Genomic DNA, 25,286 nt, shown 5'->3' with positions numbered 1-25,286 from the left:
AAGCTCCTATGTAGACAAATTGTTGCCATGGCTGCTTCTGTCAGATCAAATATTCCCTTTTACTTCATGTACTAAATAACGTTCATTATAATAGTCGTCTGTCTATATTTTGAATGTTAAGTACCCTGTTTGTATCTGCGGTCACTATATGGCACTCTTAGTGTAATGTTCACCTGCCCACAATTGCTAACGCGGGCGCCTCAGTCTGATACTATCGTAGCTCGACATGTGTAATCAGTCCATAGCGGATTGCCTTCTATGTATTCTATTTCAAAAATTTTGTGATAGAGCTTTATCGCTTGATATCTATTTTATACTTGACATGTAAGTACTGTTTCTTTTTTGTATTGTCAGTCAGTAATTACACTTAAAAAAAATTTCGTATAATTTTGTACTTATATTATAGCCCAGATTGCGTGTTTTATTTACGAAGAAGGCATTCACAGCAGTGCCGAAACCAAGGTCAAATTACTTGTTTTGCGACCGAGAGCTGTTATTACTTTAATTCTACACGCTATTTAGTTTCGATTTTTCTTATTTGCTATTATTACAGGCGATTAGGCTGTGTAGACCTTTGTGAATCGCAGTCAACTACTCCAATGTGAAATAGTAAATATTCATAAATCAACACCAAATACAAGAACAATAGGCCACGAGGTATTTTACTCTGTAAATAACCCGGAAGTTGAAAAGGTACAGAGAAACAGTGAACGAAAGGACGTAATTAGTCTCTACCAATAACGTTGCGAAGAACAGGAATCTCTGTCAAGTCAGTGTCTCAGCTAAGCCATCCCGAGGTACCGTTGTGAGAAACAAAATTTACTTGTGCTGCACGTGTTTACCCCAGAATCCGAATCACGGTTTTAAATTAGTGTAGTAGAACTACACGGTCATCTTAAAAAAGAATTAGTGTAGTTCAAATACATTTGAGTTATCGAATATATACAGGACCTTTTTCTTCAATTTCAACGATTTGTTGATGGGGAACCAGCAACTTCATTAAATTTCTTAAGCGTTTATTTGCAATTCTTTCAACAGTTGCAGTATTTACATTAGGCGACTATTTTCAAATCTTACGTGTTCATTTTCATGTCTGGCCTACTGATGCCGCACTGACAGTGCCTGATGTTAATAATAAACATCAAAGTGGCAGCACATGCTTAATGAACGTTTGCAGAATGAATGCCACAATCCACACGTGCCTCTTACCAAGACAACTGACTTTGCCACATTGATGTTTATTAATAAGATCAGGCAGTAAGTGGAACCTCAGTAGCCCAGGCTTGTAAAGGAATCTGTAAGGTTTAAGGTAGTCGCCTAATATAGATATTGCAACTGATGACAGAATCGTTAACAAACGCCTTGATGTACGAGACAAAACAATTTGATTCTGTTGCACGTCAGGCTTTCTTCACAAGTAACGTTCTATTTTCAAAATACTTTTACGTTTTAATGATTATGCAAAAAACTGTTATCTTCTGACAAGATGTAGTGGAAGTATTAGGAATAACCGTTCTAGAGAACAAGAATACAACAGAAACACAGAGTGAAAGGAACATACAAAACCGTCTCGGACTGTCTTGTGCGTTATTCCTCTCTGTCTCTGTTCCCCTGATCCACACGCCGCTGGATGCACACTCACCATCCCATGTGTGAATTCTGGGTCACGCGTGTGTGTGGCGTGTGTGGCGTGTGTTTGCTGAGTTCACAACCTAATTCGATAACGTTTTAATCTCAGCTCTTATCTCTGCAGCTAGCGGCTTACTGGGGTTCACAAGGCAAATCAATAAATCATCCACAAAGTGAGTCTGTTCGTTTAGAGTTGTTACGTCATTAGTCAATATAAATATTTGGATTACTGAGCCTGTTTATGTTGCCGTTATTCCGATTCTAGGGTAAACACGTGCAACACAAACAAATTTTGTTTCCCACAACGGTACTTCGGGATGGCTTGGCTGAGGCAGTGACGTGCCAGAGATTCCTGTTCCTCACAACGTTATTGGTGGAGACCAATTACGTTCTGTCGTTTGTTTCTCTGCACCTTCTCAACTAACTGTTGTGTATGGTAAAGCAAACAAAGAATCATTTATTTTTATTTACATAGCGTTCCTAATAAACGTGATTTCTTACACAGTTGGGTTATTGCCGTATATGCATTTACCTCAGGCAAAATCGAATCTGGGGCCATGCTAAATAAGGTTGTCTGAGAATTGACGAAATATTTTTTATCCTTCTTATAGGATGCCTTCAGCTGTCAGTACAGGTGACCGTTCGAACTTCACCTTCCATAACGATATAAATTATACAAGCTTAAAAATAGTTAATCCCAGTATGGTAGAGCCATTTTGTATCAGGATAATTTAATATAAAGCTTAACCACGCTTGCTTCTGATTGAGACTAAAACGTTGACATTCTTAGTCTAGCCGAGGATTATTACTTTCCGCAGTATTTCGCACATGACTAAATTGTGAAGAACATGGTACCAGCATTCACATTTACGTCAAATATTATCTTTGCATACGTAGGAGCAAAAGAAAGGAATGACATACAATTAACTGACCACGTTTCCTTGCCACTCTGTGAATCTGCCGGTATCTGCTCAGAAGAGCACGATGATATGTAGGTACTAACTGGCTTCAGATCCTGGAGAGATTTAATCTTGCAGTTCTTGTTCAACTTCGTCTTACCTCCAAAAATATGTCATTTATGACTATATCGTGACAAGAAGTTCGTGAGAATAGCACTCTTACTTCATTATTTCTTTTGATTTCTCGTGTAAACGCTTATTTAAATTCATTTTTCAAACAGTTTAAATATGGTAACATTATTTACTATATTTCCCTGTTTAGAGATGCTATTTGTCCTCAAATGATACTTTTTATCCAGGTATTGTATGATAGTCAACAAGTGATAGTGAAAGACAGACTTTAAACCGTATGTTATGGTTTGCGCTTTTGGAAGACTCGTGTTTAGGTATCCATATTTATCGTGAAGGACTAGATAACAATATCCTATCATTTGTATCTAATTGTTCCAGCAGCTCAGTATTTTAACAACTTCGTGCATAACGTATTCTATGTGGGAATGTTAATGACGTGCAATACCAGTTTTTTAATACAGCCGAAAGGCACCTTCTTCATCCGAGCTATGTGCACTGCTGACCGTCTACAACTACGAAATCTCTTCGCAATTACAGATAGCGACTTCATAGGCCCTTTGTAAGGAATGGAGACACTGCTGACAAAGGCCTCACCTCTCTACTGAGTCTCGATTCGAGTTATCTGTCTAAAGGTGATCTCCATAATACTTATAGACAACTGTTTAGCAGTTTTTCAAGCAGACAAATTGGATAGAACACCGTATAGATGTCTAAGGAGTAGAGCGCAATTTTGCATACAGAAACTACCACTATTTCTCACAGAATGGAATCACATGGTAACTGTTTGGAGAGATTCTGGCACCACGAAGCGTTGTCTCAGAATATGTTAGGCCATAGTCGCATAGTCTCAGACAGCCCTAAATTCCAGGCCCATAACTAAGTTTGAAGAGTTGATTGTCTACTCTAGAAAAAAAATTCACGACTGTCCCAAACTAGTTCTGACAAAGGAATTAAAAATCTGCATTCGATATGTTCACAGTTGCTTATTCAATGTGCGCTTCTTTTTGGCCACATTGTTTTTTTTTCTTTCTAGAATCGCGATTTTTATCACTGTATTGTTCTATTCGGTCGTTCTGTCGTCAGCTCCGCTTACTAGAGTCAATTTCTTTGAGTGTTCGGAGTGTCCCTAGGGGTTTCAACCGGGGGGGGGGGGAAGGGGGGGAGGGGGAGCGTTCGCAGATGTCTAATTCGAATGGACACTAGCTGTTTTGTTATCTGCTCTAGTCCGTTTACTTTCTGTTTGCTGCGTTCCTTCTGTATTCTTGGTTTGTGTTCTGGAGTCAGCGTAATGCATCTCTGAGACCTGGAATGATGCTTTGAGTAAGATCTCATAGATTTTGTACAGTTCATTCAATCGTGTGTTCTAAATATTCACAAAGTTATTTTGCAGTGGTTTATCCTTTTGTGTGGTGACTCAAAGGCCCATACATTACTCTCTTCTTTAAAACTGGGAGCTGACTGACAGGACCGAGCAATATCTTTTCAGTCCATTGTACTGTTGATTCAAACTTATCATCCTCTCCTGCGTTAAAATGGTTTACTGTCTTTCTGGAAGATGTGCCTCGAGAACAGGTAATTTAGTGGCTTTTACTAGAGTTTTCACTTCATATCAGAAAAAATGGGAGCGCTTGTAGTCTTTGTGATTTGTTGTTCTCATTTTGAGAAGAGTGCGTAAGTTATCTGTAAGAGTTCTCTGAAATTATTCTTAACGCAACTCATTCATTTATTATTGTCTAGTTCCATGCTGCCGTGCAGTCATCATCTTGTGAAAACCTATTGCTATAGGCTTCATCAAATCAGTGATCAGTCTTGGTACGATTTGTGAAATGATTCAGGTCTACTCTACTATTGCATTCCATTAACAACAAATACCCAGTCCAATAGAAGAATCAAATTGCACGTAGAGAAAGGTAGGAAACTGGACGCAGTTCTGGAATGCTGATTTTTGGAAGATAATGCATGTTGTTTTCTACTAATAGCGAGATCTTAAGGGGAACATGTAACAGTGAGGCGCTCTCTACTTCTAGGAGTGTTATTAGTGGCAGTTGAAAAGCTGTTATACTGGCTATGTAACCAAATATTTTTTTAATTAATGCAGATGAAGAACAACAAATCGGCTTCATTCAGTTCGGCAATGGATGAAATCTCGTGATTAGGATAAGCGACACGTATTTGCCTTTTGTTATCGTGAATAAGTAAAAGGAAGATTCAAAGGATGAAAGTTATATCAGTCTCATACTGCCAGAGAATTAAATAATGTTGTTGTTGTTGTTGTGGTCTTCAGTCCTGAGACTGGTTTGATGCAGCTCTCCGTGCTACTCTATCCTGTGCAAGCCTCTTCATCTCCCAGTACCCGCTGCAACCTACATCCTTCTGAATCTGCTTAGTGTATTCATCTCTTGGTCTCCCTCTACGATTTTTACCTTCCACGCTGCCCTACAATACTAAATTGGTGATCCCTTGATGCCTCAGAACATGTCCTACCAACCGATCCCTTCTTCTAGTCAAGTTGTGCCACAAACTCCTCTTCCCCCAATCCTATTCAGTACCTCCTCATTAGTTATGTGATCTACCCATATAATCTTCAGCATTCTTCTGTAGCACCACATTTGAAAAGGTTCTATTCGCTTCTTATCCAAACTATTTATAGTCCATGTTTCACTTCCATACATGGGTGGACTCCAAACAAATACTTTCAGAAACGCGTTGCTGACACTTAAACCTATACTCGATGTTAACAAATTTTTCTTCTTCAGAAACGATTTCCTTGCCATTGCCATTCTACATTTTATATCTTCTCTACTTCGACCATCATCAGTAATTTTGCTCCCCAAATAGCAAAATTCCTTTACTACTTTAAGTGTCTCATTTCCTTATCTAATTCCCTCAGCATCAACCGACTTAATTCGACTACATTCCATTATCCTGCATGCCCTCGGGAAAAATTACGGCCGTAGTTTCCCCTTGCTTTCACCCGTTCGCAATACCAGCACAGCAAGGCCGTTTTGGTTATTGTTGCAAGGCCAGATCAGTCAATCATCCAGACTGTTGCCCCTGCAACTACTGAAAAGGCTGCTGCCCCTCTTCAGGAACCACACGTTTGTCTGGCCTCTCAACAGATACCCCTCCGTTGTGGTTGAACCTACGGTACGGCTATCTGTATCGCTGAGGCACGCAAGCCTCCCCACCAACGGCAAGGTCCATGGTTCATGGGGGGAGCAATTAAATAATATGAAATGTGAATTATACTTGGTTAACACAAAAGAAACAAAACTAGTGACATTACAAACCATATCAGTGCACAAATGTTTTATTCTTAAATTACCTTACGATCTCATTCCTTTAATGAAGCATTTGATTAATTACTTCTTTCGAGTCTGAATTGGGTGATTTGAGACGTGAAGAAGCATCCTAATTGCACCGTTGTTGGCTATAAGCTGACAGTACATGCCCTATATATCTTTTGGAAAAGTATTTTTTTTATGATTGATATCCTACCACTGGAAGTTAGAATACATAGCTGTACACCTTAATTACTGTTGCGCCTTTGGGTGTGTGTGTGTGTGTGTGTGTGTGTGTGTGTGTGTGTGTGTGTGTGTGTGTGTGTGTGTATGTGTATGTGTGTGACTGCTGCTTTAGACATTGTGGTCATATCAGGTTTTCAACACAATACGTGGGTGTATTGATTCATATAATACACGTTAGGTTGACAGGTGAGGGTTTTACTTAACTACACTTGATAGTAGCTCATTCTTATAACACAGCACATCGCTTACAGTGTGCAAGGGATTGTTAAAGTGTACGTAACTGAGGAACTTCCAAGAGGACTGGCTGCTGAAATGTGATTTCTCTCCCGTTAAAATCTAGGACGTCGTTTTGATAGCTGACGAAGTACACTACCCACTCGCCCGAGCGAGGAAGGGACAGATCACAAATAATTTATTTTTAAGTGCTTATGCTCTTATCAATTTAATTTTAATGTTTAAATATTTGGCTCCATGTGAGGAAGTGCGGCTAATTGAATTATCTGTCGTCATTATAAAATAAGACCTTCCGTCGTTATAGATCGTCGATCATTTCATTGTCAGAAGTTACTTGAGTATTTCAGGTTCTTTCTAATCGATAATTCGCTATAGTAGGTCGACAAATGATCCTACCTTCCTTCATCAATCAATTTCAGTTAATATTTTGCGTAAATTTTGCGTAAAAGCAGCATTTGCGAATGCTATATGCTTAGAAACTTGGTTTGACCATAATCTGAAAGTGTACGCATTACATAGCCTATCTTTTGGACAAGAAAGGATGGGAAGGTACTGTAACTCCGGATCTGAAGAAATTCCGATGTATGTTAGGAAGAGCTACTGGCTTTGTCCTCGCAAGAATATCCTGGGTAATTCCAAAGCGAAATTAGCACAAACCATTCCAAATGTTTGTTCCAGTTGTATATAATTAAGGAATCGAGACACATTTCCGAAGTGTCTGTGTGAAGCCGAAAGGCAGACAGTCCAGCATATTGTGCAGACACATTCACTAAGAGCCTACACGGGGTAATTCGTTTGCCTGAATAGATCTGTAATTTATATGTTTCTCTATGAAAGTTGTTATTAAATTATGTCCATTAACGTGACTGTTAATAATTTCATATGATAATTACTTAAACACTAAAACACTTATTAAGTGTCTTTCTGCAGCATTAAAATTAAAAATTACATTCACACTTCAATTTGAAACGACTAGCGAGATGGCACAGCGTAGAGATCGTTTGAAAGCAGTTTTTTTAAAAAATCTACGTTTCTCCATTTTTTCCTTTCCCTTCAGTACCCACATTAATTTCCAATACTAACACATTTTCGCGTATTGCTAAATCGACAAGTGTTAGTGATTGGGACTTTTGAAGAATGAAGTTTTTCTAAAGTTACTTGAATGAAAGTTCTTTGACAGTTGCATTTTTAATAATAACACATGCAAATTACTTCAATTATGAAACTGAATGTCGTTTCGAACACTTTAGTTTTGGAGAAAGTAAAATTTTATTAACAAACGATGTTGTTGTTGTGGTCTTCAGTCCTGAGACTGGTTTGATGCAGCACTCCACGCTACTCTATCCTGTGCAAGCCTCTTCATCTCCCAGTAACTACTGCAACCTACATTCTTCTGAATCTGCTTAGTGTATTCATCTCTTGGTCTCCCTCTACGATTTTTACTTTCCACGCTGCCCTCCAATACTAAATTGTTGATCCCTTGATGCCTCAGAACATGTCCTACCAACCGATCCCTTCTTCTAGTCAAGTTGTGCCACAAACTTCTCTTCTCCCCAATCCTATTCAATACCTCCTCATTAGTTATGTGATCTACCCATCTGATCTTCAGCATTATTCTGTAGCACCACATCTGAAAAACTTCTATTAGCTTCTTATCCAAACTATTTATCGTCCATGTTTCACTTCAATACATGGCTGCAATCCATACAATTACTTTCAGAAACGACTCGCTGACACTTAGACCTATACTCGATGTTAACAAATTTCTCTTCTTCAGAAACGATTTCCTTGCCATTCTACATTTTATATCTTCACTACTTCGACCATCATCAGTTATTTTGTCCCCCAAATAGCAAAATTCCTTTACTACTTTAAGTGTCTCATTTCCTTATCTAATTCCCTCAGCATCACCCGACTTACTTCGACTACATTCCATTATCCTCGTTTTGCTTTTGTTGATGTTCATCTTATATCCTCCTTTCAAGACACTATCCATTCCGTTCAACTGCTCTTCCAAGTCCTTTGCCGTCTCTGACAGAATTACAATGTCATCGGCGAACCTCAAAGTTTTTATTTCTTCTCCACGGATTTTAATACCTACTCCAAATTTTTCTTTTGTTTCCTTCACTGCTTGCTCAATATACAGATTGAATAACATCGGGGAGAGGCTACAACCCTGTCTCACTCCCGTCCCAACCACTGCTTCCCTTTCGTGTCCCTCGACCATGACAGCGAAAGTAATAAAAACCGCTCACCTGGGTAAACTACTCTGTCCAGTCACTTTAATGTGACCACTCGGCAAAAGCCTGAATAGTAACCTTTTGCGACGCGAACAGCTGCGAGGCGTGGAGGAAGAGAGGCCAGTGTGGGATGTTGATCCGTGGCGACTCCAGTGCTACGACCAGCTGCAGTAGGTTCCTCGGTTGAGGATCCATGACGCGAACAGCTCAGTTGAGGTGTTCCGACAGATTCTCGACTTGGCTTAAATCTTAAATCCGGAGAGACTGATGGCCAGGGAGTACTGTAAACTCATTCTGGTGCATCAAAACTAGACATGATTGTCTCAGTAGGAATTCCGCGATCGTTCATTAAATAAAATGTGGCGTTTCAGTCTTCGATGTCTATTCTTTATTTTCAATTACCGGTTTCGGACTAGCTGCCCATCTTCAGATCTGTTAGACAAAATTAAAAATTTAATTAAGAAGAGAGATACAGTTAGTGATAGAAATATCTTAGTTTACAAAAAGAAATTTTGGAACGTATTAATTGCCAACATACCATATATTGCAGCGAAACGGCCCTCAGCGTACTGGCGGCGAGGTGAATTGGGCGCGGCGGAAGAGGGCTCGGCGTGGAGTTGTATGCGTTCTGACGTAGGGAAATCCACTCCACCACCAATCAAAACAAAGAAGAGGAAACACACATGTTCGAGAGAATATCTACATTTTAAGTATATTTTATGTTTCTTTATAAAGAAACTTTAAATTAGAGTAAATTTTTCGTTTCATGGTCCACTCAAAAAAGGTTATTCACATGTTATCACCTTGAAAATTGTTTGATTAAAAAGAATATTCGCCATTAATATATACGGTGAAATAATAACAGATGCACAATTGCTATAGGTAGAAGGCACTTTTTACTGTTACCATTCAGGTTACTCTCAAAAACTGCGATATAAGGTTTTAACAGACTGAAATTTTCTTTACTTGTGACAGCGAACCGAGTGTTCTGTACGGACAAGTTACTCTGTAACTATGGTATGTTGGCATTTAATACCTTCCAAAATTTCTTTTTGTAAACTAAGATATTTCTATCACTAACTGTATCTCTCTTATTAATTATATTTTTAACTTTGTCTAACAGATCTGAAGATGGTCAGCTAGTCCAAAACCAGTAACTGAAAATAAAGAATATCGATCGAAGACTGAAACGCCATATTTCATTCTGGTGTTCTACGAGCCACTCAGTGGGAGCTGTGTCACACATTATATTGTCCTGCTGGTAGATGTCATCGCGCCGAAGAAAAACAACGTGCGTATAGGGGTGGACATGCCCCCCTCCCCCCCCCCCCCCCCCCCCCCAAGGACAGATGCATACTTGTGTTGATCCACTGTGCCTTCCAGAATAACGAAATCACCCAAGCAATAATCGAAAACAGCAAACATTCGCCAGGCTGTAAAGCTCTCCCCTTCGACCACCTGTCTCATGGACCATAACATGTGATTCGCTTTGTAATGGTACTTGAATTACGTAACCATTACGGCACCTCACCTCAACCTCTCGATACCAGCAAGATTCTACTGTGTTTCTGTAAAATAGTTAACATACTTCTGTGACAACATTCAGATTTGATTTCATTAATGTAGAGGTACTTCGATACTTCGATATGTCTACAGGTTGTTACAAAAAGGTACGGCCAGGCTTTCAGGAAACATTCCTCACACACAAAGAAAGAAAATATGTTATGTGGATATGAGTCCGGAAACGCTTACTTTCCATGTTAGAGCTCATTTTATTACTTCTCTTCTAATCACATTAATCATGGAATGGAAACCCACAGCAACAGAACGTACCAGCGTGACTTCAAACTCTTTGTTACAGGAAATGTTCAAAATATCCTCCGTTATCGAAGATACATGCATCCACCCTCCGTCGCATGGAATCCCTGATGCGCTGATGCAGCCCTGGGGAATGGCGTATTGTATCACAGCCGTCCACAATACGAGCACGAAGAGTCTCTACATTTGGTACCAGGGTAGCGTAGACAAGAGCTTTCAAATGCCCCCATAAATAAAAGTCAAGAGGGTTGAGGTGAGGAGAGCTTGGAGGTCATGGAATTGGTCCGCCTCTACCAATCCATCGGTCACCAAATCTGTTGTTGAGAAGCGTACGAACACTTCGACTGAAATGTGCAGGAGCTCCATCGTGCATGAACCACATGTTGTGTCGTACTTGTAAAGGCAGATGTTCTAGCAGCACAGGTAGAGTATCCCGTATGAAATCATGATAACGTGCTCCATTGAGCGTAGGTGGAAGAAGATGGGGCCCAATCAAGACATCACGAACAATGCCTGCCCAAACGTTCACAGAAAATCTGTGTTGATGACGTGATTGCACAATTGCGTGCGGATTCTCGTTAGCCCACACATGTTGATTGCGAAAATTTACAATTTGATCACGTTGGAATGAAGGCTCATCCGTAAAGAGAACATTTGCACTGACATGAGGATTGACACATTGTCGGATGAACCATTCGCAGAAGTGTACACGTGGAGGCCAGTCAGCTGCTGATAGTGCCTGCACACGCTGTACATGGTACGGAAAGAACTGGTTCTCCCGTAGCACTCTCCATACAGTGACGTGGTCAACGTTACCTTGTACGGCAGCAACTTCCCTGGCGCTGACATTAGGGTTATCGTCAACTGCACGAAGAATTGCCTCGTCCATTGCAGGTGTCCTCGTCGTCCTAGATCTTCCCCAGTCGCGAGTCATAGGCTGGAATGTTCCGTGCTCCCTAAGACGCCGATCAATTGCTTCGAACGTCTTCCTGTCGGGACACCTTCGTTCTGGAAATCCGTCTCGATACAAACGTACCGCGCCACGGCTAATGCCCCGTGGTAATCCATACATCAAATGGGGATCCGCCAACTCCGCATTTTTAAACATTGCACTGAGTGCAAAACCACGTTCGTGATTAACACTAACCTGTTGATGCTACGTACTGATGTGCTGTAGAGTAATGAGTCGCATGTCAACACAAGCACCGAAGTCAACATTACCTTCTTTCAGTTAGGCCAACTGACGGTGAATCGAGGAAGTACAGTACATACTGACGAAACTAAAATGAGCTCTAACATGGAAATTAAGCGTTTCCGGACACATGTCCACATAAAAACTTTTCTTTATTTGTTTGTGATGAATGTTTCCTGAAAGTTTGGCCGTACCTTTTTGAAACACCCTGTATATTGCAATGCTATTACTCTTATGTGTGTTCTTTCTTTTGTCACTACGATCTTTGACGTGCTTGTAACTCTGATTTTTGGGAGCGTAAGTGGTTATTAGAGAGTCAAGCTTTGGTCGTCATGTTAAAAAGACGCAAACTGTAGTCAGTTTATGAAATGTGAACATTAACAGTGAGGAAGATATTCTCAAGTATGTTTTATATTGTGAAGTGATGTTTTGGAACAAGTTACGTGATATTGCAACAAAAGCTATAAAAAAGAAGTGTAACTTAAATTCGGAGTGCTGATTACTTTTTAAATCATCACCATTGACCTAACTTGTAAAAGTTTAATCTTCAAGAATGGTTTATGAAACACATCTATAAAACTTTTCAATATCGCAGAATAACACCTAGGCCTCTTTGCATCCGAGCTTGGAATCATCACTACCTAGATTTTCGACGATTGAGTCATGAGTTCACAACGAGACCAGCGTGGGAAACACGGAAAGTTGAGTGCCTAGTTTATCCATTATTTCAAGAAATAACTTTATTAACTGTGCTCTAATCACACCTGCCACATAATATAACTTTGCTGTTGCCCGAAAATGCACTATTTAGCAGCGTGAGCAACACTACAATCATGATTACTTTTTGACCTTTGTTGTGGTAGGGTTGTTAGACTTTGAAAAGGCCAACTGCAGCCACCCAGCGGATGTGCAGCTGAGGAATCGGCGGGCAAATTATAGCTTCCGTTGCCGAAGAACGACAGCCCATACGTAACAAAGTTCACTGAACTGTGGCTGTGAAGAAACTGTTGGTAGCCCCTTGTCTCACCTGGACCGTCAGCTGCACCACAACAGTTGCACGTCTGTTCGTTCGTAGATGTCTTCGCAACAAGTCGTTCACTCGTGGCTCCTGTGGTCCTTGGTGCGCCACCTCGGCGGCGGTTTTGGATAGCGACGTCGTACCATCCACGGTATGCTTTAACCACGGTGACGCATGAACGATTTTCCCGTTTCATAAAAGTTTACACTCTTGGTCCGAAAGCCAGTAATCACGCCCTTGTGGACGCCAGGTAAATACCTGTGTTTCCGCGTTACGCAGCGTCTACACTGTTTTTCGCGCCTCCCTCGACATCCTTTGTATACCATCAACTGCAAGTGCTGCCCCGCCTGCCGTCCGTGAGAGGTCATCGCACATAGGCGGTGGTCTCATTAATGTGACTGGACCATTTAAGAGAGAGTCAAGAAGAGTACCATTGCCCCGGCTACCCGTAGGAAGCCTCTATTGGGACTCGGGTCGCAGTAATTCGTAGAGCGAGAGCGCTGTTCGCGACCACTGCAGCGTGTCAAACGATGCGTATATAGGTCACATACCTTCGAAACTAAAAATTTAAATCGACCTTTTATACACAAATGACATTGATTTATGTTCGCTGGTAAAGTTATCGGCTGAAAAATTGTGGTTTATATATACTTAGCCATCGATTACGACTTGCGGAAATGTCAACAGTTTACTTTTCTTATCAAGAACGGTAAACAGCGTGAAGTGCATCAGAAGTTCAACTAGTGGCACTGATGCAAAGCAGAGACCGCTCTTGTCTACGGGAGGACCCCAGGCATCGGTGCTATATGATGCCACTGGTAGCTGCCATTAACGTTCACCTACGCGCTAAGTCTACAGCAGATTAGCCACCGCAGATAACGGGGCTGCTTGTGGAACGACAGACTGTCAGAGAGGACTGTCGACTCTCGGGTGACTGTGTCAGTATGTCAGAAGCCGATCGACACGTGCAGTCAAACGGCGGTTTATAGTTTCAAAAAATACTGCATGACTGTCGCTCAACACCATCGAAAACAATTTTAGTTTGCTACAATTTTCAGAACATCACTCTTTATTATTCATTGTCAACTGTGCACTTAATTACATTTTAAAAGAAAACACTTGTATTCTCTGTCTGACTTACATTTTGAGATCCCTGACATCCTACAACTTCCCTATGGTTAGACGACTCTTAAATAATAAATATAACCAGCTGCATTGCTAGGGCGTTTGCTTAATTGAAATTAGTTTCTGTTGTGTGCAGTGGCCAAGCAATATTTTTAAAGATAAAAGTAATGAAGAGATTATAACGAGTGTCAGATGCTCACATGTTTGTATAACATGCATAGTTGATGTACAAGCTATTCGGCCTGATTTCTACCTCTTACAGTTATCTTAATTGTCGCTATTAACGATAACTAACTCATATGACCCTTGTGGGAACATTTTGCATACTTCGCATTTCATTTCCGCAGTCACTAAATCAGCTCATTGTACGCTGATATATGCCTAGGGGTGGCGTCCTTGAGTAATAATCGAAGCGTTCTCGGTCCCGGGTTCGAAACCCGCCACCGCTTACATTTTGACTAATAATCAGCATTGGTAACCAAAGACTTCCGGCGCAAGAAGTCACCCTCATTCGGCCAACGGCCTTGTCAAAGAGGGCGGAGGATCGTACACAGGTTTAGGACACTCTCTTCTCCTTGGGAAGAGTGGGAAATGTGGAAGAATCAGCAATGATCAACGGCATGCGGATGCAGAAGGCAATATAAACCAATACATTAAAGACTCATAACATGTAATTGAAGTGTCCTGATGAGCTCTCCATTGGCAAAAGTTTCCGAATAGTACCCCATTCAGATCTCCGATAGGGAACAGCGGAAGGGGACGAAAAAGAGATTCAAAATCCTATTAAAGTATAACGTTCAGCGAGACGGGGCGTGCAATGTCAGAAGCTTGAATGTGGTAGGGAAGCTAGAAGATCTGGGAAGGGCAAAGCAAAGGCGCAATCTAGATTAGCAGGGACAAGTAAAACGAAATGAAGAGAAGATGAGGGTTACTGGCCAGATGAGTATACGGTAATGTCAACAGCAGCAGTAAATGCTATAAACGGAGTATGATTCGTTATGAATAGGAAAATAGGGCAGAGAGTGTGTTACTGTGAACAGTTGAGTGATAGGATTGTTCTTATCAGAATCGACAACAAACCAGCACCGACAATGGTAATTCGCCGGCCGCGGTGGTCTCGCGGTTCTAGGCGCGCTGTCCGGAACCGTGTGACTGCTACGGTCGCAGGTTCGAATCCTGCTTCGGGCATGGATGTGTGTAATGTCCTTAGGTTACTTAGGTTTAAGTAGTTCTAAGTTCTAGGGGACTGATGACCACAGCTGTTTAGTCCCATACTGCTCAGAGCCATTTGAACTTTTTTTTTTTTTTTTACAATGCGACGCGAGAGGCACCAAGATCTGCTTAACGCGTTCCCGTTCACAGGAGCGAGTAGCTGTGAACGGGAACGCGTTATGCAGATCTTGGTGCCTCTCGCGTGCATCTAACAAAGGTAACCTGAAGATGCCTAAATAAGGCGAAACGCGTCGTTGAAAAATAAAAAAAAATAAAATTGCAACAAAGAGTGTTTTCAAGCAATACTGGAATAGAATAAATGGTAACTGGTACTGATGCACAAAGTGTGCTCCACCACACACTGGAAGATGGATTGCGTAGTATAGATGTAGAAGTCTCGTACCTTATGAACTTTTTAAAACGGTGTTTGAAGTGTAACAAAGCGTGTTCAGGAATTCTTAGGCGTTGTTCGGGAACGAGCGCCGTCAGCAGGATTAATCTGAGATAACGTTGGCTCGTCGTCACGAGTGGGAGTAGTCGCTTTCGCTTTGGCTGTCCTGCCACGAGGTGGATCCGTCGTCCCATCTGCATTCGGCGGGCACGCAGCGCTTGTTCTGCGATTAACGCTCAACAGGAAGCCATTACTGCAGGTCAGGGGTCAGACCGTCCACCGGCCAGCGTTGGCCGCGCCGCAGCGGACGTCTGCAGAAACCTTTCTTTTAGTCGTGATTTCTTAGACTAACTTAATCCTGTCTCGTACTCATTTCAATATTGTGTTAATCTTTTCAATTCTGTGTGCCTAAAATACCCAAAGGCTTGGATAGTCCCGCTGTTAAATCTTCGCTTGCCGATAACCTGTAGTGGCCTTTACGTTGTCGTGATAATTGTTCTTTGGTGCCTCCCATGCATTGCAGTGACAGGACCCTTCTTCTGACAAAGACACCCTTAGATTCCTCGTACATTATTTGTAGTATCTTTTGCATATCTTATCTGTGAACTTAATTTAGAACATAGATCTGCGAACCATATCCCAGATTCTTCCAATTCATTCTTATCCGGTTTTCTCACGTGTTAGTTCCAATCAAAACAGTATATACAAATCCAGTATTTTAGTCCTTACTTGTATATTAACATTTGCCATTGGATGGCTGTTTTCTTCTATACAAATGTACTCTGGATGTCTTCATCATTTCAACTCTCTTGTCTTATCTTACTTTCTATCTTGTACAATCCTTCCACTTTCGTTCTATGGTCTCCAGTTATGATATTTCGCAAGTAAACGGTAGGTTGTTGTTAATCATTTACAGAAATACTGCGTTAAGCGAGCTGTGAATACAACTTGGGCGCGGTTCTTGTGAGATGATACTATAAGCGATATTGCACATTGCAGTACATATCGCGTGATGCGATGGTTATTGGTTATTTGTGAGAGTCTCGTGTTCCCACTGGTGCGACAAGACACAGCAGGTGACAGCCGCCTAGTCGCCTCGCATGTGGCGTGTCGCTGCCAGGCTCGTTGTGGACGACTTCCAGCTTCCAAATACAAATGGCTCAAATGGCTCTGAGCACTATGGGACTTAACATCTACGGTCATCAGTCCCCTAGAACTTAGAACTACTTAAACCTAACTAACGTAAGGACATCACACAACACCCAGCCATCACGAGGCAGAGAAAATCCCTGGCCCCGCCGCGAATCGAACCCGGGAACCCGGGCGTGGGAAGCGAGAACGCTACCGCACGACCACGAGCTGCGGGCTCCAAATACATGTACGTAAATTGAAGATAGATCGGGAGGGGGGCGGGGGGGCAGTGAGAAAGGAAATGGAAATGGATTAATGATTACTGGTGTCAACTGCATCGGGAAAAGGGGATAGTCCAATAAGATATGTCGGAATCTACCCCGAATTTTTTACACAGGGAGAAGACAACGAATGAAATCCACTGTCACAATTTTAACTGCTAAGAGACACTCCAAGTATTAAAAAATAGCTGAAAATTGCCAAATTCGTAGCGCACCCGACGGCCGTAGAAATGTACACCCCTACAAGCTCTGTAGCAACTGCGCATGCGCAACTAGGCACACACACACACACACACACACACACACACACACACACACACACACACATCTATATATATATAGAAAGAGAGAGATGAGGTCTGCGATACATTTGTAAACGGGAAAGACGACACAAACCGATCGTAATTTGTAAAGGACGTTTCAGGTTCCCGTTCGTTGATAGTTTCTCTGACACTGCAGTACACAGTTACTATTCTCTCGAATTAGCCACTCAAGTAACATCTATCACAAATTATAAGTTTTTTTTCAGTATTGGTAAGTATTGACAATACAGATAATGTTAATTTAAAATTTATTGTGTTTCGTAAGGCGTACCTGTTAATAGTACCATTTTTTCTTCTTCCAGTTTCACAATAAAGTGGAATCCAATTAACGTTCTCAGTTTAGCAACGACGAAATATTAAAAAAAATGGGAATTTGTGGTAAGTTCCTATGGGACCAAACTGCTGAGGTCATCGGTCCCTAGGCTTACACACTACTTAATCTAACTTGAACTAACTTCCGCTAAGGAGGACAACACACACACGCACGCCCGAGGCTGACTCGAACCTCCGCCGGGAGGGGGGGGGGGGGGGATATGATCTCATACAAAGAAGGGCTGCAGGAATGATCATAGGATTTAAAACCTACGGGAAAGTGTCACATAGGTGCCGAAGAAGTTGAACTGGGACACGCATGAAGGCAGATGCAAAGCATCCCAGGAGAGCCCACTGACAAAGCTTCAAGAATCAGCTTTAAGTGATGAATCTGGAAACCCACTAAAACACCCTACGTATCGCTTCAGTAGGAATCACGAAGTTAAGATCTGGCTAATGGCAGCACGCACAGAGGAAATAAGCAAGCGTTCTACTCGCACTCCATATGCGGATGATATTATAATAAATGTCACTCGGGTACAATGTGATGTATTCTGTGCCAGCATTTCGCGCGAGTTTCAGTCTTTAGATGGAATAGATGCAGATATTCAATTGCTACTAAAACATAATGAGGAAGAGTATGACGCCCGCATGTCGTGGTCGTGCGGTAGTGTTCTCGCTTCCCACGCCCGGGTTCCCGGGTTCGATTCCCGGCGGGGTCGAGGATTTTCTCTGCCTCGTGATGGCTGGGTGTTGTGTGATGTCCTTATGTTAGTTAGGTTTAAGTAGTTCTAAGTTCTAGGGGACTGATGACCATAGATGTTAAGTCCCATAGTGCTCAGAGCCATTTGAAGAGTATGACGAACCTATAGACAAGCAAGTGGTAAACAGTAGCGTCTGAGGACAGGTTCGATTTATAGCTTGCACTGCTGTACGTCGGCTTCGTTCTTCCTCATTACCCTGCTTTAGCATTTGTACTTAGAAAGGTACTAGAGGGAATACGCTACAATAGCAAAATGAACAGGTCGAAACATACTTAGTTATTTTATCCGTTTCCCGTCGTTCCTTATTTGCTTCGGAACTCATTGATCCATGAATCCAAGAAACATATTTGTTTGGTACTTGTTTCAGACTTTTTATTCGCGATATATTTTAATGATGAATTACTCCATACATTTGGATAATTGATGTTACAACATTGCCTTTCATTCAAGAGTAATCTTTATATATGTCATTTTTTCCTCATATGTAAACATAATATTTAGCAATAAAAATTCATCATCCTATCCTTTCGTTTTTGGAGAAATAAACAACGGGAATAAATATGTCACAATTATGGTAATTAACTTTGGTTTTTGTTTCATACTTTTCAAGAAATGTAGACTGAAAAGTTGTAAATAACTCAGAAAGACAAGAACATTAACTGAAAAATTATGAATAATCATTTATTGGCAAGGTGCCTCAGATCACGCGGCTACCTCGCGAGGCATGAAATATGAAGAACGTGGTTTTCAGCCGAAATCACCTACTTCTCCTGTGGACGTACATATGTGTCATTTGTTTGTTGATTTCCTTGACATTCATTCGAATGATATCGACGTTTCCTTTGAAATTGTGGTTTCGTTAGAAGAAATAGGAATAACTGTGACGACTCCATAAATTGTGGCTCGGACGACGTCAGCTGTGCCAGTAACAGTTCTTAAGAAGAATACCTTCAAAGCTTTAAAAAAAAAGCGACAAAGAAAGGGCAGTGAAATAGTGCTTAATTGAAGGATGGAAAGAACGCTTGAAATTGCGCAGTGTGCAAAGGCGTTTTCTTATGCAGAGCAATATCAGAACAACGGCAGGGACCATTTCTGACTCCATCCCAGTTCTTCTAAATTCAACTAGTGGTTACTACAAAGTGCCTGACTGCATCAATTTTTTCTTTGTCCAGTGTGCGTGGTTGCAAGAAAAATGTTTGTTTTTGTCATTCAATAGGTACTTCGCTTTTTTGAAACGACTACAAGGATTAACAAAGAACTGTTTCACAGATAGTCAAATGTGCAATATTCAAACATTATTATAAGGAATGGTCAGTAGGAACTGTTGTAAAATGTAGTATTGCAAGACACATTGTATTTCAAAGAATTACAGGTCCTCAATGATGAAAGTCGTATGTGACATCAAACACTGCCATGATTTTATTTTCTTTGCTAGCCACAGAATTACATGTGCAAGAAGTGAAATTTCAATATCAAGTTATTCAAAGAAATGTTTGTATAATTTAAGCCCGGTTTTCACCGGAGCAAACAAGCTAACAATCACGAGCAAAAGAGAATTCTGTTTGGTGTACCCGGTAGGCTTCTTGCGGGTCTTTCATCTGGACGCCACTGCAGCTACTCACGTGTCCCTAACCTTCCCCAGTAACCTCATCGGAAAATGAAGACCTGCATTTTAACGTGGAATCCGAACCACATGGCTTTAGTGACCACTCAACATCCGTGAGAAGTGAATGCTCGGTTAAAAACCATTGTGAAAAAATTGTGGTCTGAACGGAATTTGATCCCGCACTCTCTGCATCACAAAGCGCACACTTTGCCACTAGATCATTTTTGTTATAGAAAAAGAAAAAAAAAACAGAAAAGAATACCAGCATTAGACCTTGCACGCGTAGTGGAAACACTAGATGTGTCACCTCTTGAGATGATGCTCGTCGGTGATTAGTGTTCTGTTTATAAATTTCCCCTTAATGGCAATGAGAAGCCAGGGAAAAATGGTAGCTGACATACAAGGAAAATTTGGACCAATGCTAAGGAGAGATGGAGATGCGATTCCGTCTAAAGTGTACGATCCTCACGCATGTCACGCTTCCATAAAAGCGGAGATATTTAAATTCTTCCTTCCCTGCGCCGTTTTACGTACTCCGTCAAGAACAGTGCGCTCGCCGAACAAAATAATCCCCACTGAATAGCAGAGTTTCGCATTGTGGCTCTAACAAGGTAAAACTAGTAACACAGCGTCCATAGGCAATGTTCGCTACCTCGTATTCTCTGTCCTTCCCTCTAGTATAAACGATTATACCCATATACAAGCAAATGCTAGTGAATTTTCTGTAGATACACATTCGCACTTGTTCGCTGCCATTCGCTCCATTGTAAACCAGGCTTTAGGTACTTCAAATTGATGTCTGTGAACTCCGAATAATTCCGCTTCGCGGGCAGGGCTGTACAAATCGCTATTATAAGCTGTTCTTCGCGCGGCAAGAATGTGCAGCTTCAACATTTTTTACAAAATACTTGCAGTGCCTCTTAGCACCTAAAATTTTGGCAGTGCATTTCTCTCCTTGTCTTCTTCCTGGGTAAAAAAATTCGGGGTACGTTTCGACATCTCTTATTGGACCATTCCCTTGAGAGATTCGTGCAGAAAGTCGGACGTACTTCTCCATCTGCCCTGAAGAAAGTGGATTCATTGCCCATCTAGGTAAATCAGTTGTATGAATGCATAGAGTCTGTTCTTTCGGACGTGTCCGAGAGAAGACACCACGCATTCATATAACTTCAAAATACGTCGCGTATTTACTCTTGATCTTGACTGGAAAGAGGTATTGCTCTCTTTCCACCACAAAAAAAAAAAAAACGATTCGTTAGCTTCGTTTGGTGCGGAGCATTGTACGACCCTAAGTGCAACAAATGTAAACTGGTCAGCGACTACATTTTTTTTTACTGCAAATATTTCAAAATATGTGACCGTGTTAAATAATTTCAAATGTCAATAGCGAAAAGAAAACTTCTTTATTATCAGGCTTTGCTACACGATAGAAAAAATAATTTTCTTACCATATATTTCTCTCAAAATCGGATGAGAAAGATTGCAAAGTGGAGAAGACACACGAATTCAAAAACTGTGATTTTCAATTTTGACACAAAAAAATGTTTAACTGAGACTTTAACTACAGAGATGGATGTAGCATTGCTTTATCCAAATAAAACAAGTATTTTTGAGGTACATTAGATGACTTGATTAATCCCTCCTCGCATATCGTACGATACAGTTGTGTTCATTTCGCGAGACGTATGTAAGAGAAAGTAATATCTTTCCCGACTGTTTCCGGAACGTACTCTCTCGTAATTTCAATAGTTAAACCTATCGTCATGGATAACGCCTCTCCTGTAGCGTATGCCACTGGAGTTAGCTGAGCGTCTCGGGAACGCTCTCGCCGCGACTAAGCGAGCCCGTAATGAAATGTGTTGCACTTCCTTGCATCTTCCAGATCGATGAGCCATATTCAAGAATCGTGAAGTGTTCTGTAAGCCATTCCTTTCGTGGATGAATAACATTTCCTTAAGATTCTGCCAATGAATCTCAGTCTGGACAGTGTGTTTCATGTAATCTGTCATGTGCGCATTCCTCATTAGGTCACTCTGGTTGGTTACTCCTAGGTATTTGACAGTATGTACTGTTGGCAGCGATTTGTCATCAATAGTGTAATTATTGTACAGTAGCAGATTTCTTCGCTTGTTTATGCGCAATAATCAGTCCTCTGCAGATCTTCCTCCAGTTCGCTGCAATCTCCTGATGCCACTACATTCTCATAGGCAACCACATCATCTGCGTACAGTCTTAAAGAGCTTCCGACGCTTTCTGCTACATTATTTACATACATTATGAACAGTAACGGTCCTACCACATTTCCTTGGGATACTCCTGAAATTATATTTACATCTGTCAATTTGATTATGTGAATAGTGATGTGTTGAGTTCTGTGTGCAAGAAAGTCTTGAATCGAGTCGCAAACGTGGTCCAGTATTCGGAAATCTGTTTAATGGCACATTTGCATGCTGGGATTTTCTTAACAGAAAACGTAATTATATGTCACGAAATAAAAAAAAATGAGCCATAGATATAGTCTATAGCTGTATAAATACTGAATGCAGCCGCTGGAAACATTTGAAGATTTTTGATCGTCATATTATTGGCGAAAGAAGAAGAGTCACCTTTTTGTTTTCTAGGTCTTGTCCAGATCGGACGTATATGGCTCACAGCGAATAATACTACAATTATTTCATTATTTTATTCAAGAGTCGCAACCAAACGGCACTCATAATCACATAATGCAAGTGGACTATTAAACTGCGTTTTTATTTCAGAATATACTGTTCTTAATAATGTATGTATGTTTCATTTTGGGTCTTTTGTCATTGTAAGATTGTTGGGCAAAAGGTTCCGTCCTTTTAAGCAAAATGTCGTCCAGCTCGATCCACCGTCGTCTTCGAATGCTGTCTTATAATGGAGTCCGATATTAGAGAAATCACAGAGAGAAGAAATATGGTTAAAAATACATGAACGGACCTTTAACAGAAAAAGCCACGCTCAAGCGTCGAGAGCTTGTACGAAACATATATTACCAATCTGTAAACTTTATTTTTTTATTTTTGGTTGGTCTTATGGGGCCAAACTGCTGAGCTCATCGGTCCCTAAGCCTACACACTACTTAATCTAACGTAAACTAACTTACGCTATGGACAACACACACACACATGCCCAAGGGAGGATTCGAACCTCCGACCGGGGTAAACTGAATTGATCTATCTAGTTAGGAATGAACCAAAAAAATTAGTTTTTTAAAAATCACTAAACAGCTTTGCGGAATTTTGTCAAATGCCTTCCTGAAGTCAAGGAACACGCTATCAAACAAATGTTCAAATGTGTGTGAAATCTTATGGGACTTAACTGCTAAGGTCATTAGTGCATAAGCTTACACACTACTTGACCTAAATTATCCTAAGGACAAACACACACACCCATGCCCGAGGGAGGAGTAGAAGCTCCGCCGGGACCAGCCGCACAGTCCATGACTGCAGCGCCTAAGACCTCTCGGCTAATCCCGCGCAGCAACACGCTATCAACCTGAGCGACTATGACTACAGTACCATGGATCTTACGGAGGAACAAAGGCGAGTTGAGTTTCGCAAGATTTCTGTTTGCGGAATCCACGTTCATTTTTATTTAGGGGATTTCCCTTCTCGAAAACCATCATAATAAGTGAGCACAAAAAATGTTTCATAATTCGATAACAGGTAGCTGTTAGCACTGTAGGCCCATAACTATGTGCATCTGTCCTACGGTCCTTCTTGAAAAGGGAAATGGTTTGCGCTCTTTCCCAATCGTAGATAGCCTCCATTGCTCCAGCAGATTATATAAAGACAAGTATTACGTTGTTGTGCAACTTTGCAGCGCTTTTGCATTCCATAATGGTATTTCGGTTGTTATGAAGGGGAGCACGTCCTTTCGCGTAAACTGTGTAGAATCTTAGTTGTCTCATCCGGTCCAAATACCATACCGCTGTTAAGCGGCTGCAGTTGATTTTAAATTCCCCGCCCACATATCTCAGTAACTACCATTTCAGCGTTTGTCCGATGACTTAAAGGAGTTGCCGATTTAGGATCTGCCTCGGTGAAACAATTTCGAAAGGTGAAATTCACTATTTCGTTCTTACCCCATGTCATCTTCCGTTTCAGTAACACTGTGGTTATTAGGAGGCTAAATAGATCATTTCGGTACTATTACTGACTTTACGTAAAACCAGTACGTCTTAAGGTTTTTAGTGAGATCAGTTGAGAAGATTCTACTTGCAAAATCATTAAACTTTTGCGTAATCGCTCTCCTCAAGATCATTTTCGCTTTCTTTAGCGTTTGTTTGTCATCTAGGTTTCGACTTTGCTTAAATCTGTAATAAGCTTTTCTTGCTCTCGTAACAATTTTCTAACAGGGCTATTAAACATCGGTGAGTCTTTTCCGCCCTTTAAAATCTTGCCCTTAATGTAATGGTTGCTATATATGTTCATAGCGTCTCTCCCTACTTAAAGAAAACCACAGATGCACATAACAGAGACTTTAGTCATTAATAATATGTTCGCCTTCACTGTTAATATCAGATTTGCCAAAGCTGAGGTAACTTTTCGATTCTGCGACTGGAGAACTTACGTAGTTTTCAGGCTAAGAACTCGTCGAGCCATGTTCGGAGTGCATTTTCATCCGGAAAGGAGGTCCCTTCAAGGTTGTTCGACAGAGAGAGAGGAAAACGTGAAGATTGAGGACGCGAAATCAGTTGAATTAGGTGTGGGCGAAATGACTTTCTAACCCAACTCCCGTATAGTGGTTTTTGTCTGTTTAGCAGGAAGAGGGCTGGCGCTATCATGGAGTAGCATCACTTCACGCAGTCTTCCTGGTCGTTGTTCTTGGACTGTGTCTCCACGACGTGCCACTTGTTGAGAATAAACACCGGCAGTGATGGAGAAGCAATTCGTAGTACACCACACAGTCGCTGTTCCACCAGGTGTATAACATCATCTTTCGTGGATGCTCGCAGATCTTTGTTCGGGGAGTTGTTGCTTTGCTTGGGCTCAAATAATCCTTTCTTTTCCTTATGTTAGCATAAAGACACCATTTATCTCCATCAGTAACGATGCATGACAGGAATGGGCGTTATTGTTGACGAGCCAATTGATAACGAGCAATCAAAGGTGCACAGATGGCCACCCGCTTAGTTTCGCGATTTTGCCTTAGAGCATGTGGTACATCCGATTTTTGAACCTTTTCCATTGCATGCAAATTTCGCGCGATGGTGTAATGAACACAGTTCACCACGTTTGACGGTTTTCGAGTACAATGATGTGGATAATTGCGGAGTAATGCGTTTAAACGATCTTCATCAAATCTCGAAGATCTTGCTCATCGTGGAGAGTCACTAATGTCAAAATGATCTTCCTTAAAAAGAAAAAAAAACATTTTGTTGACGGACTCTGTCCAATAGTGTTATCTTGACACAAGGCGCAAATTT

The sequence above is a fragment of the Schistocerca gregaria genome, chromosome 1 (assembly GCF_023897955.1).
Source record: "Schistocerca gregaria isolate iqSchGreg1 chromosome 1, iqSchGreg1.2, whole genome shotgun sequence".
In the NCBI taxonomy this organism is placed as follows: domain Eukaryota; kingdom Metazoa; phylum Arthropoda; class Insecta; order Orthoptera; family Acrididae; genus Schistocerca; species Schistocerca gregaria.
Note: the sequence above shows the minus strand (reverse complement) of the source record.